The sequence below is a fragment of the Mixophyes fleayi genome, chromosome 2, assembly GCF_038048845.1.
Source record: "Mixophyes fleayi isolate aMixFle1 chromosome 2, aMixFle1.hap1, whole genome shotgun sequence".
NCBI classification, from domain to species: Eukaryota; Metazoa; Chordata; class Amphibia; order Anura; family Limnodynastidae; genus Mixophyes; species Mixophyes fleayi.
Window position 1 is genome coordinate 39,762,309 of NC_134403.1, and position 14,207 is coordinate 39,776,515.

The following is a 14,207-nucleotide window of genomic DNA, read 5'->3' on the forward strand; positions in this document are numbered from 1 at the left end:
TAGTGGAAGCCATACTGTTTAGAAAACCTTTACAGATTAAATTTCCATTTGCATAAATATTCCTTTTCTTTGCTTACTACCCGCATCTGTAAACTAGTGTAAACATTGTGGGTGGATTTAGATTGGTGGTGTTAGTAATGTACAGATTAATATGGGTGTGACTTTCTGTAAAATAAAACATTGCTAATGCTAATTTAGACTTATATTGCTAAAATAAAATTTCATACCTGCAGCAGATCTTACAGGATGAACATGACCCAGCAAAGTGTGCTCTGATTTTTATTTGTATTTGATAGTTTTGAGCGTTATTTGGCTAATACAAAATATCCAAGTATTTTCAATATGATCCACAATTCTAATCCTATACATATCATATGTACTTTTGTGGTCTGGAGAGAACCAGCCTTATTATAGTATTATACTTTTGCGCATTGTAGTTATTATCATGTTGCACATCGGGGCTAATATGTGGCACACTAGGTTCCAGAAAAAAAAATTAGGGAATTGGCTGACTCCTTCTCCTACAAAGTTGGCAACGTCAGCCATATTGTAAATTGAGTTTGTAAATATTAGAACATTGTATATATTATTTTTATGTTGTCTATCAAATAATGTTGTCAATTTAAATAAGTTGGCAGAAAATGTTTAAATCACTTAATTACTGAGAGAGAAGGTGTTTTCACTCACGTTAAAGGTTTTAGAAATATTAAGTTTCTTGCATTCCTGGAACTGTGGTGAGGTGTGGAGGTATCTCAGCCATGCGGCAGCATGATCAGATTCATGCGCCCATACCATTGTATTCCCCCTTCATGCACCAGTGCACACATGCTGCATGGCAAAATAGAATGACTCTCTGAATAAGCTGTGTGATCCTTGGATGTCATTACTAGATTATAATGGTTTAATAAACATACCCCCAGTGGTTGAAGTAGGCTGGTATACGGTGGTATGCCATACCGCCAATTCTCTTACTGCTTTCATTGTAAATCTATCAAATCCCATTGACTTACATTTTCCATACCACCACTTCTAAATTTCCGCTTCGACTACTGTATAACTCAATATCAGAAAAGGCCCCATAATTAATTCAACTAAATGCAGCAATCACAGGCAAGACAGCCATCAAGGGGGTACAGGGAATAGAGCAGTACAGGGCCGCACTATTCCTAGGCCCAAACAGATTTATTAGCCCAGGAATTACGGGATGTAGCGGGTTCCATTTGTAGGCAGCAGCTACTCCTTCGATGTGAGTGGTGTGGTGGGTGGGTGGTTGGGGGAACCTCTGCACTAAATTAAGGAATGCAGCAAAGGGCCCCCTTGTAGGTAGTGCGTCCGCCTCTACTCCTAAGATCTGAGTGGTGCGGTGGGTGGAACCTCTGCACTAAATTAAGGGATGCAGCAAAGGGCCCCCTTGTAGGCAGTACGCCCGCCTCTACTCCTAAGATGTGGGGGCTCCACGGCTGCCGCGCTTTACTCCAGTTTCAGCCCCCTAGTTGTACATCTTCCCAATAGAGAGGTGCCCGGTTCCCGGACAGAGAGTAGCGATAGAGCAGAGAAGCTTCCTGCAGTGTCACTGACATCATCATCATCATCATCATTTATTTATATAGCGCCAACATATTCCGTAGCGCTTTACAATTGGGGATAAACACAGTAAACTAATAAACAAACTGGGTAAAACAGACAAAGAGGTGAGAAGGTCCTGCTCGCAAGCTTACAATCTATGGGACAATGGGAGTTTGACACATGAGGCTAAGTCGACATTTTGCATTTCGGCCCAGCCAGACTGCAAAGGTAAAAGTGATTCATAAGCTAAATGATTATGTAATTAATGATGTCACAATACTGTCAAAGGAGACTGTAAGGATTAGATAGGACCGGGGAGGGAAGAATATTGGAGAGAATTGGGAAAGTCAAATGTTGGGCAGAGGATAATTTAAAATTGGGGGTGGGATGAGAGAAGAAAGGAGGGGGGCCCTGCCATTTACATTTGTACTGGGCCCCACAATTTCTGATGGCAGCCCTGATCACACGCCTTAGAACATCTAATGCTAACTGACAAATAATTAGATTATGAATGCTTTAATATGTATATTTGTGCATTTATATGTAGCTACTTGTTATATTTTTGGGTAGGATATGGGTTTAGGTCTGATGAAAATACATATTGCAGCAATGTTTATTTGCCAGCACCTGATGGTAAAACTGTATTTTTTTTTTTGCTAAATCATCTAAGGCGCCCACTTATCATAGAAGATGTATTGTACTGTGTTAAATGCCTGCTAGACAATAATTGCTTTTTTTTTTTAGAACCATAGTGGCAATAACGTTCTTACTTGATAATGTCCAATAGGTGTCCAAAAAAAATCTTCTCAAATGTATGTCCCATCTTCATCAGAAACTGGAACCAAATCCTCTCCAATCCACACAGAATAGAAACAGCCCCTAATAGTGTAATTCCCTTAAATTCACTTGAAGATGCTTAAATGCTATTTCATTCACATTGTTCGAATTATATGTGTTATTTTCCAGGATGCCCCCTCTTCGTCTGTTTCACTCCTTTGTATAGATATTTCATAAGGGAAAAGAGGAGATCCACAATATTGTAATTCCTTTGCGTAATACTGGAAAAAATGTTGAATATTACACTCACTTCAATCAAACTGTAAAATAACCTTCAAATAAAAATATAAAATAACTTCTATATGTCCTCAGTTCATATGACTCGATTGCATGGATATAAAAGTTAACAATGTTACACTTGGAATTTCACCATCAACATCCATTATTGTTCTGTCAGGGACCTCAAAACCACCAGGCATCTTCCCCCAACGTGTTTCGACAAACTGTCGTTTTCAAAGTAGTAAAGAGAAAATCCAAATGACGCTATTCACTTTGGCCAATCAGAAACCCTGACAAATAACTAACATAAATATATATTAAAGACCTCATCAATTTTATTGTTATTATTACTACTACTACTACTACTACTACTACTACTACTATTATTATTATCTTAGATTTGTAAGGTGCCACAGTGCTCCGCAGAGCCGTTGTCACTCACCGGACCGTGAGTGCTTCTTCCCGGACATTTAGGAACCGTGGCCGTCCTCCATCCTGAGGGTCTGCGCATGCGCAGCCCTTTCCTATACTTCAGTGTATGTCCCTTTAACTCAATTGGCAGATCAGGCAACACTCCCTATATTAAGCACCTGTGGTCAACACCACGTTGCCTGATCTTGGAGTCTCATTCCCCATGAGTCTCTGTAGGTGTTCCTGTGTTCCTCGTGTATTCAGCGCTGCTGATTCCTGTGGTTTCCAAACCACTTCTACCTCTGTGGTTTCCAAACCACTTCTACTACTGTGGTTCCCATACCACTTCTACCATCAACTGTATCATCGTGACTGTTAGCTGATTCCTATCCGCTGCCTCCGTGCACTACAGTCTTCTATACCACTTCAACGCTATCATATTCCATTGTGACTGTTTGCTGATTCCTATCCGCTGCCTCCGTGCACTACAGCCTTCTCTCCACATCCACTCACCTGTTCATCATCAAGTCTGTGAGCTGATTCCTATCCGCTGCCTCCGTGCACTACAGTCTCCAGCTTGCAACTCGCCTGTGTTCATCATCGTGACTGTTAGCTGATTCCTATCCGCTGCCTCCGTGCACTACAGTCTCCAGCTTGCAACTCGCCTGTGTTCATCATCGTGACTGTTAGCTGATTCCTATCCGCTGCCTCCGTGCACTACAGTCTCCAGCTTGCAACTCGCCTGTGTTCATCATCGTGACTGCTAGCTGATTCCTATCCGCTGCTCCTGTGCACGTCAGCCTCATCTCATCGCTCCCGTGTTTCCTCGAGACTGCTGCTATTATTGCCATCCGCTACTCTCCGTGATCCACAGCTCCTGGTCTACTCTGCTCTCCCGTGTTCCATCGCTATTGGCACCTGTTGGTTGCTACTGGTTACCTCCGTGTGTCCGCAGAGTCCTGCTGCCGCTGTCAGCGCTATCGTCCATCTACTGCTGATCCGCTCTCCACGTCTTCCTGGGTCCCGCTGGTCTCTACCCTCCTGTCAGCATTGGATTCGTATCTCATCAGTTACTCCTCTGCTAGATCATCTCCATTCTCCTGGGTCCTCCATGAGTCCAGTTCCACGTTCTACTGATTCCTGTGGATTCGTGTCCCTGTTGGTCTACTTACCTGTGCGCTGCACCTACTAGACCCCTGCCTCATACATCCAGGGACTTCTCATCCTGCCGGCCTCCTGCCGCTCAGGTATCGCTGCACTCCTATCTGACTGCCTACTTCTGAACCACGGTATGCATACTTCTCATTGACTGTGCTGGTGTATTGCATATCTTGCTGGACTGTGTTGGTTCTCCTCTGGAGTCTGCTACCCGCTGAGTCTATTGCCATCATTGACTGTGTTATCTTGTGCTGGATTACTTCAAGAGACTTTCTATATTTGCAGACCTGTTCAGTCATTTATATATATTGTGCATATTACTGTGGATCGTGTTTAAGGTGCCCGTGTATATCCTGTGTTGCAGTCTCTCCCCGTACACCTCCTCACATATATATTCAGTGGTACAACTTGCTGAAGGCAGACCACTGATCCCTGTTTCCTGTATCACCTGTTCCAGTATCCTCTCACATAGCAGTGGTACAACTTGCTATCGCAGACCACTGACTACCCGGATACCTCCACTTGGATTCCATTCCTTCACTCAGACAGCGGTACAACTTGCTATCCGCAGACCGCTGACTCTCATCACCTCCTCGTTTCTGTTGGACATTCCTCCTCACTATAGCAGTGGTACAACTTGCTACCGCAGACCACTGACTACCTTCACATGCCCTTGTCCATACAGTTCCTCGTGTATTATTACCTCCATATTACCAGTGCTGCTAGTCATAGACTTTCCTGAGCATCTCATCATCTACCATTGCCTGTTCCGTGATCACCCTGCTACCAGAGTACCCTATTACCATCTACATTGCTCTGGTAAGCCTACCACCTGGTGATCCCTGGGTAAAGACTCCTAGTGCCCGTGACAGTAAGATCAGGCCATGACAGACCCAGATACGGAACCTACCGCCAAAGAGATGCTGCAGCATCTGGTCAGCCGTGTGGAGCAACAGGATGCCCGCCAACAGCTGTTACTTCAGTGTTATCAGTCATTAACCTCCCAAGGAACATCTGGACAGACTGTGACAACTACTACTGAGGCTCCTGTGCTTTCCTCCGTTTCCCCAGTGCCATCCCAGGTGTCTACAGCTTCCACGCTTCACCTGCCTACTCCGTCAAAGTACGATGGAGACCCCAAAACTTGTAGGGGTTTCCTGAACCAATGTTCAGTCCATTTTGAGCTCCAACCTCAAAATTTTTCTACCCATCGTTCCAGAGTGGCCTATCTTATCTCTTTGTTTTCAGGACAAGCCCTGGCTTGGGCCTCCCCTCTGTGGGAAAGAAATGATCCAATATTACAAGATAGTGCCAAATTCATTTCTACATTCCGAAGTGTGTTCGATGAACCAGGTCGTGTGACCTCCGCTGCTTCCAGCATCCTCCGTCTGCGACAAGGATCTCATACAGTAGGCCAGTACGTCATTCAATTTAGGATCTTAGCCTCTGAACTTCAGTGGAACACTGAAGCCCTAGTTGCCGCCTTCTGGCAGGGGCTCTCCGATAAAATTAAAGATGCACTGACTACACAAGAGCTTCCTTCGTCACTTGAAGATTTGATCTCTCTATGCCATCGTGTTGATATGAGATTTCGTGAAAGGGAGGCTGAGAAAACAACTTCTGCTAGAGCACCTCTTCGTTCTAACCCTCAATTTCGTCCAGTTTCACCCTCTGTGATTCCCATGGAGATAGGACGTTCCAAATTATCTTCCGAGGAGAGAAAACGAAGAGTAAAGAATAGACTCTGTATCTATTGTGCTGATTCCACTCATATTCTCAGCTCTTGCCCTAAGAGATCGGGAAATGCCAGGCCCTAACTAGTTCTGGAGAGGTGAAGTTAGGGTCCCTGGAGTCCTCTCCATCTTCCATGAAATCTAAAGTCTGTGCTTTTGATGTTATGATCTCCTTTGCTACCAAAACCTTTGAGTCACAGGCATTGATTGATTCCGGAGCAGCAGGAAATTTTATTTCCAAATCATTAGTAAATCAATGGTCTCTACCAGTGATCACCTTAAAAACACCCATTACTGTGACGGCTATAGATGGATCACGTCTCATCAACGGTCTCATCACCCAGAGTACGTCTCCAGTAACACTTCAGATTGGTGCCCTGCATCATGAAGAAATATCGTTTTTAATCCTTCCTGTTACGACAAGTCCGATTGTCTTAGGCCTTCCATGGCTTCAGCGTCACTCTCCCCAAATTGACTGGCGCACCCCTCAAGTCACGTATTGGGGGTCTGAATGTCACCATCGTTGCCTTTCCCAAGTTATTCCTCTCAAAGTACAGCAATCTTCCATCTCATCTACCTCACCGGGACTCCCTCCTCAATATGCTTCATTTACTGATGTGTTTGATAAAGCTCAGTCTGAACGTCTTCCTCCTCATCGTTCTTGGGATTGTCCGATCGACCTTCTACCTGGCAGGACTCCCCCCAGGGGCCGGGTCTATCCACTCTCGTTACCTGAAACTCAAGCTACATCTGAGTATATACAGGAGAACCTCCAACGTGGGTTTATTCGACCTTCCACCTCTCCCGCTGGAGCTGGGTTCTTCTTCGTCAAAAAGAAGGATGGATCATTACGCCCTTGCATAGATTTTCGTGGACTCAATGCCATTACTATCAAGAATCGGTATCCCATTCCGCTGATCACTGAGCTATTCGATCGCATCAAGGGAGCCCGTATTTTTGCTAAGTTGGATCTTCGTGGTGCCTACAATTTAATCAGAATCCGTTCCGGTGACGAATGGAAGACAGCGTTTAACACCAGAGACGGGCATTACGAATATCTGGTAATGCCTTTCGGGCTGTGTAATGCCCCCGCTGTTTTTCAAGGCTTCATCAATGAGATCTTTCGGGACTTATTATATGTATGTGTCGTCGTCTACCTGGACGACATATTGATCTTTTCCCAGGACCTGCCTTCTCACCACCAACATGTGGCAGAAGTCCTCTCCAGGCTACGGAAAAATTCATTGTTCTGTAAATTAGAAAAATGTTCATTCGAATTGCCCCAGATTCTATTCTTGGGGTATATAGTTTCCGGAGTTGGCCTGAAGATGGATCCAGACAAGGTGAATGCTGTACTACATTGGCCCCAGCCAACTACTCTTCGTGCTATCCAGCGTTTTTTAGGTTTTGCCAATTACTATAGACGCTTCATTCAAGACTTTTCTTCCATTGCATCTCCTATTGTGGCCCTGACTCGGAAAGGGGCTAATCCTAAGCAATGGTCGCCTGAGGCTCTTCAAGCCTTTCAAACACTCAAAGAGTCCTTCTCTTCGGCTCCTATCCTTCGACAGCCTGATGTGACACTCCCCTTCTTTCTAGAAGTAGATGCCTCTAATGTGGGCTTGGGAGCCATTCTCTCCCAACGCTCTGAACAGCAAAAATTCCATCCTTGTGCCTTCTATTCTCGGGGTCTTCTGCCCGCAGAGAAGAATTATACTATCGGGGACAAGGAGTTACTGGCTATCAAAGCTGCATTAGAGGAATGGAGATACTTATTGGAAGGAGCTCGCCATCCGGTGACGATCTTCACGGATCATAAGAACTTGTCATATCTTCAGTCTGCCCAATGCTTGAACCCTCGTCAAGCAAGATGGTCTCTTTTCTTTCCCCGTTTTGAATTAATTATAACCTTCAAACCAGCTGCCAAGAACAAAAAAGCTGAAGCTTTATCTAGAGCTTTTGTGACGTCCTCTGATATAGAAGAGGTTTCCAACCATACCATTCTAGACCCCAAATGTATCTCACTGGCTGCTTCATCCACCAAAACGCTACCATTTGGGAAGACCCTCGTGCCTCCTACTCTAAGGAGGAAAATCCTTTCGTGGTTCCATGCATCTCGTTTTTCTGGACACGCCGGTGAACACAAGACCTTTGAGATTCTCTCTCGAAGTTACTGGTGGCCTTCAATGAGGAGAGACGTCAAAGAGTTCATTGCTTCCTGTGAAATATGTTCCCAGTTCAAGTCCTCCCGCAGAACCCCAGCAGGGTTGCTGCGACCACTATCCATTCCGTCCAAACCGTGGACCCATATTAGTATGGATTTCGTTACTGATTTACCACCTAGTAAGAATCATAACACTATTTGGGTGGTGGTGGACAGATTTTCGAAGATGGCTCATTTCGTCCCTCTGTCTGGTTTGCCTTCCTCGTCTATCCTGGCTGAACATTTCATTAAAGAGATCTTCCGCATCCATGGATGTCCGTCTGAGATTGTGTCAGATAGAGGAGTACAATTCGTTTCCAGATTCTGGCGTGCCCTTTGTAAAACCTTGGGCATACGATTAGCACTCTCATCTTCTTACCATCCGCAATCTAACGGACAAACTGAACGCGTCAATCAAGATCTTGAGACTTTTATAAGGATGTTCTCATCAGCCAATCAAGACAACTGGGTAGAGTTGCTTCCTTGGGCTGAATTCGCCCATAACAACATGTACCATGAGTCATCATCCAGAACTCCATTTTTTGTGGTCTACGGTCACCATCCGTCTTTTCCGGAATTTCCTGCCCTCCCGCCCACCCAAGTTCCTGCGGTGGAGACTGCTTGTCAGACCTTTAAAAATATCTGGTCTCAGGTCAAAACCTGTTTAAAGAAGACATCTATCAAATATAAATCTTTCGCAGATAAGAAGAGGCGGGCTATTCCACCACTAAAAATTGGAGATCGTGTCTGGTTATCTACTAAAAACATTCGTTTGAAGGTTCCATCTATGAAATTCGCCCCTCGTTTTATTGGTCCATATAGGATCATTCAAGTAATCAATCCAGTATGTGTGAAACTTCTTCTTCCTAAGAATCTTCGGATTTCTAATGCCTTCCATGTGTCTTTACTCAAACCTCTTATTATCAACCGTTTCTCAAATCCTCCCTCAGCTCCGCAGCCAGTTCAAGTTCATCAGGAGGAGGATTTCGAGATTACTGAGGTACTAGACGCAAAAATTTTGCGAGGAGTCCTCCGTTTCCTCGTTCATTGGAAGGGCTTTGGTCCTGAGGAGCGCTCTTGGATCAAAGCTGAAGATCTTAATGCTCCTGCCCTTTTGAAGAAGTTTTATTCCAAAAATCCGGACAAGCCCGGTTCCAGGCGTTCTGTGCCCACCTTTAAAAGGGGGGGTACTGTCACTCACCGGACCGTGAGTGCTTCTTCCCGGACATTTAGGAACCGTGGCCGTCCTCCATCCTGAGGGTCTGCGCATGCGCAGCCCTTTCCTATACTTCAGTGTATGTCCCTTTAACTCAATTGGCAGATCAGGCAACACTCCCTATATTAAGCACCTGTGGTCAACACCACGTTGCCTGATCTTGGAGTCTCATTCCCCATGAGTCTCTGTAGGTGTTCCTGTGTTCCTCGTGTATTCAGCGCTGCTGATTCCTGTGGTTTCCAAACCACTTCTACCTCTGTGGTTTCCAAACCACTTCTACTACTGTGGTTCCCATACCACTTCTACCATCAACTGTATCATCGTGACTGTTAGCTGATTCCTATCCGCTGCCTCCGTGCACTACAGTCTTCTATACCACTTCAACGCTATCATATTCCATTGTGACTGTTTGCTGATTCCTATCCGCTGCCTCCGTGCACTACAGCCTTCTCTCCACATCCACTCACCTGTTCATCATCAAGTCTGTGAGCTGATTCCTATCCGCTGCCTCCGTGCACTACAGTCTCCAGCTTGCAACTCGCCTGTGTTCATCATCGTGACTGTTAGCTGATTCCTATCCGCTGCCTCCGTGCACTACAGTCTCCAGCTTGCAACTCGCCTGTGTTCATCATCGTGACTGTTAGCTGATTCCTATCCGCTGCCTCCGTGCACTACAGTCTCCAGCTTGCAACTCGCCTGTGTTCATCATCGTGACTGCTAGCTGATTCCTATCCGCTGCTCCTGTGCACGTCAGCCTCATCTCATCGCTCCCGTGTTTCCTCGAGACTGCTGCTATTATTGCCATCCGCTACTCTCCGTGATCCACAGCTCCTGGTCTACTCTGCTCTCCCGTGTTCCATCGCTATTGGCACCTGTTGGTTGCTACTGGTTACCTCCGTGTGTCCGCAGAGTCCTGCTGCCGCTGTCAGCGCTATCGTCCATCTACTGCTGATCCGCTCTCCACGTCTTCCTGGGTCCCGCTGGTCTCTACCCTCCTGTCAGCATTGGATTCGTATCTCATCAGTTACTCCTCTGCTAGATCATCTCCATTCTCCTGGGTCCTCCATGAGTCCAGTTCCACGTTCTACTGATTCCTGTGGATTCGTGTCCCTGTTGGTCTACTTACCTGTGCGCTGCACCTACTAGACCCCTGCCTCATACATCCAGGGACTTCTCATCCTGCCGGCCTCCTGCCGCTCAGGTATCGCTGCACTCCTATCTGACTGCCTACTTCTGAACCACGGTATGCATACTTCTCATTGACTGTGCTGGTGTATTGCATATCTTGCTGGACTGTGTTGGTTCTCCTCTGGAGTCTGCTACCCGCTGAGTCTATTGCCATCATTGACTGTGTTATCTTGTGCTGGATTACTTCAAGAGACTTTCTATATTTGCAGACCTGTTCAGTCATTTATATATATTGTGCATATTACTGTGGATCGTGTTTAAGGTGCCCGTGTATATCCTGTGTTGCAGTCTCTCCCCGTACACCTCCTCACATATATATTCAGTGGTACAACTTGCTGAAGGCAGACCACTGATCCCTGTTTCCTGTATCACCTGTTCCAGTATCCTCTCACATAGCAGTGGTACAACTTGCTATCGCAGACCACTGACTACCCGGATACCTCCACTTGGATTCCATTCCTTCACTCAGACAGCGGTACAACTTGCTATCCGCAGACCGCTGACTCTCATCACCTCCTCGTTTCTGTTGGACATTCCTCCTCACTATAGCAGTGGTACAACTTGCTACCGCAGACCACTGACTACCTTCACATGCCCTTGTCCATACAGTTCCTCGTGTATTATTACCTCCATATTACCAGTGCTGCTAGTCATAGACTTTCCTGAGCATCTCATCATCTACCATTGCCTGTTCCGTGATCACCCTGCTACCAGAGTACCCTATTACCATCTACATTGCTCTGGTAAGCCTACCACCTGGTGATCCCTGGGTAAAGACTCCTAGTGCCCGTGACAGCCGTACAGTAGGGAAAACAGGACATACATAAAATGGGTACATACAAGGTAGGCAAAATAAATAGACATGAAAACAAAGGGTATGAAGGACCCTGTTCATTAGAGAGTTTACATTCTAAGTGGAAGTGAGCACAGCTGAAACAAGAGGAGAGAGTGTGGCTTAGAGTGGAGATTGGGACTGTTGTGAGGGTGCATTAGTGTGAATAGTATTATCAGGGATAAGGTCACCTCTAAAAAAGAGATGGGTTTTCATCCGCCTCTCTCCTACTCTGTGCTCCTTCAAACGTGCACTGAAAATCCACCTCTTCCTTAAAGCCTACCAACCATCCGCATAACCCCTTCATCTCCTCCACTCGCTCTCTCCCTTGCCTCATCTGGCTCCCCTTGTGCCTGTTCTGTTTTCCCTCCCTTAGGATGTAAGCTCACTTGAGCAGGGCCCTCTTTCCTCCTGTCTCCTCACCTGTTCTTCTGCTCCGTGTTTATTGCTTTAACCTACCTGGAGTTCCTGAAGTACTGGTATCTCTGTTTATTGTTTTGTACTGTTTCACCCTGTATAGTGTACTGTTTGTATGGTGTACGGCGCTGCGGAAATCTTGTGGCGCCTAACAAATAAAGGATAATAATAAAAATAATAGGCTGTGGGAAAGTCTGATTGAGTGTGGTAGGGAATTCCATAAGTGGGGAGCAGCACAGGAGAAGTCTTGTAGGCTGGAATGAGAGGTGGTTGCCAGAGATGAGACAATGCGCACGTCAGATGTAGATCTAAGATGGTGGGAGGGAGAGAATTTGGATAAGGGATTTGAGATGTATGAAGGGGTGGTGTTGTTGAGGGCTTTGTAGGTAAGGATGAGTAAATTGAACTTGATTCTGGAGGACACAGGGAGCCAATGTAGGGATTTGCAAAGTGGTGCAGCAAATGTGGAGCAGTGAGAGAGGAAGATCAGTCTTGCAGCAGCATTTAGGATGGATTGAAGTGTGGCTATATGGGTGTCAGGAATGGCAGATAGCAGGAGGTTGCAATAGTCAAGACGGGAGATGATGAGAGAATGGATGAGAGTTTTGGTAGCATTTTGAGTAAGAAAAGTGGTAATGTTTTTAAGGTGACCTTGACTGGACTGGGAGAGATTCTGGATGTGGGGAATAAAGCAGAGGGTGGAGTCAAGTGTGACACCAAGGCAGCAGGCTTGGGAGACTGAGGAAATTGTGATGTTATTAAGTGTGGGAGATTTGAGTAAAGCTGGTGACTCTGGCATGAGGGAAGATAATAAGCTCTGTTTTGGACATGTTGAGCTTTAGGCAGCGATGGGACATCCATGTGGTGATAGCAGAAAGACAGTTGGTTACATGAGATAGTACAGAAGGAGAGAGGTCAGGGGAAGAGATATAGATTTGGGTATAATCAGCGCAGAGGTGGTATTGGATGGCGAATGAGCGAATTAGTGGCCCAAGAGAAGAGGCGTACAATGAAAAAAGTAAAGGGACAAGAACAGAGCTTTGTGGAACCCCAACAGATAGTGGGAGTGGAGTGGAGGATGTGCCAGATATAGAAACACTAAAGGAGCAGTTTGATAGGTAGGAAGTGAACCAGGAGAGAACTGTGTCACAAAGACCAATACAGAACCACAGAAAACTGCATGCAGGAGCCCGACTAGAGGGAGAGGCACTTAAAGCTGCACTATAACTTAAGTAATATTACGTTAATATTACATTTACTTTAACTGTTCCCAGTTCTACCATGACCACACTGCTCAAACCAATGCTTTTTGTCCCAGCTGTATTCATATAGTCTATTGATATAATTACAAATACAGTCTAAGAATTCCATTCCGCAGAATGGCAAAGAAAAAACACAGCTCAAAGATTGTATGGTCAAAACTTTGCACCTCTGCAAAATGGCCTTATTCCACAGCAAAATTCAAGTTGCGCAATTTTTAAAGCAACCTCCTCATTTCTGATGTTGGGGTTGAGCATGCTTTAAATTTTGGTAACTTCTTTATTGTCTAATACTCCAGTCAGTGGCAAATACTCAGCAACCTTTTGACAAATTGCTGAATCTGCCCATCTCTAGTTATATCCCCATGCACATCTAACTACTATATTCTATGGAAATGTCACTGAAAAGATTAAACTACTTCTTTGCGTTAATATGCAAATGAGCAACTTCTGGAAATGCTTTGTTTGTGACAACCCTTTGAGTCAATGCTTTATTAATTCAGGAAGTTTGACATAAACTCCTGCCCTTTCACAGTGGTATATTTAATAATTGCTCTGGCAAAGTGTTCCTTTATTGTTGCAGTTGTTATTTTTACTTATTACAGGTCAACATGTTGTGCAGTACTGCACAATACTCCTCTGGCCGTTATAAAGCAAATTCCATTCTAATTATAGTTTACTCTATCACCGAATAATCACCGAACTCCGAACCATGAAATTGTTTTCAGTCACCTCTAGGTTTAAGAGCTTTCACTCCAAAAAACATGACACACAATCCAATATACAAACGTCACTAAATTATTTCTTGCCAAAATAGTCAAGTGATTAGCATACAAGTTGAAAATTAAAAGTGCAACTTCATTAATAATGAAGATTTAGAATTAAGTTACCTCCAGAAAACATGATCATGATATCCCTCTCATAGGCACCTGTTTGAAATGTGACTCTTCAGCGAATAAAACCTATTAGAGGGCATCAGTATCTATATACCGGTAACCTAGTAAGTGCACTACACTGTACAGCTCAATTCACAGAAATGAACTACAGATTATCTATCTAATTCTTAAGAAATTCTGGATTTCTTTTTCCTAACTTAAGAAATGGAGAGGAAATAAAAAATCTCTAGATGTTCTCTGTAAACAGAACCCATGTTTGCATGTTCTTTGCT

The 14,207-nt window shown here is 44.8% G+C and overlaps 1 protein-coding gene across 1 annotated transcript in view; it reads right to left on the minus strand.

The window, feature by feature from the left end:
- The window catches only part of LOC142140868 (polyunsaturated fatty acid lipoxygenase ALOX15B-like), a 46,350-nt gene extending 43,789 nt beyond the window's left edge, over positions 1 to 2,561 (minus strand). The window contains exon 1 of the mRNA XM_075198826.1: positions 2,337 to 2,561. The gene's annotated coding sequence lies outside the window, so the exon portion shown is untranslated. The remainder of the gene's footprint in view (positions 1 to 2,336) is intronic.
- Between the last annotated feature and the right edge of the window lie 11,646 nt (positions 2,562 to 14,207).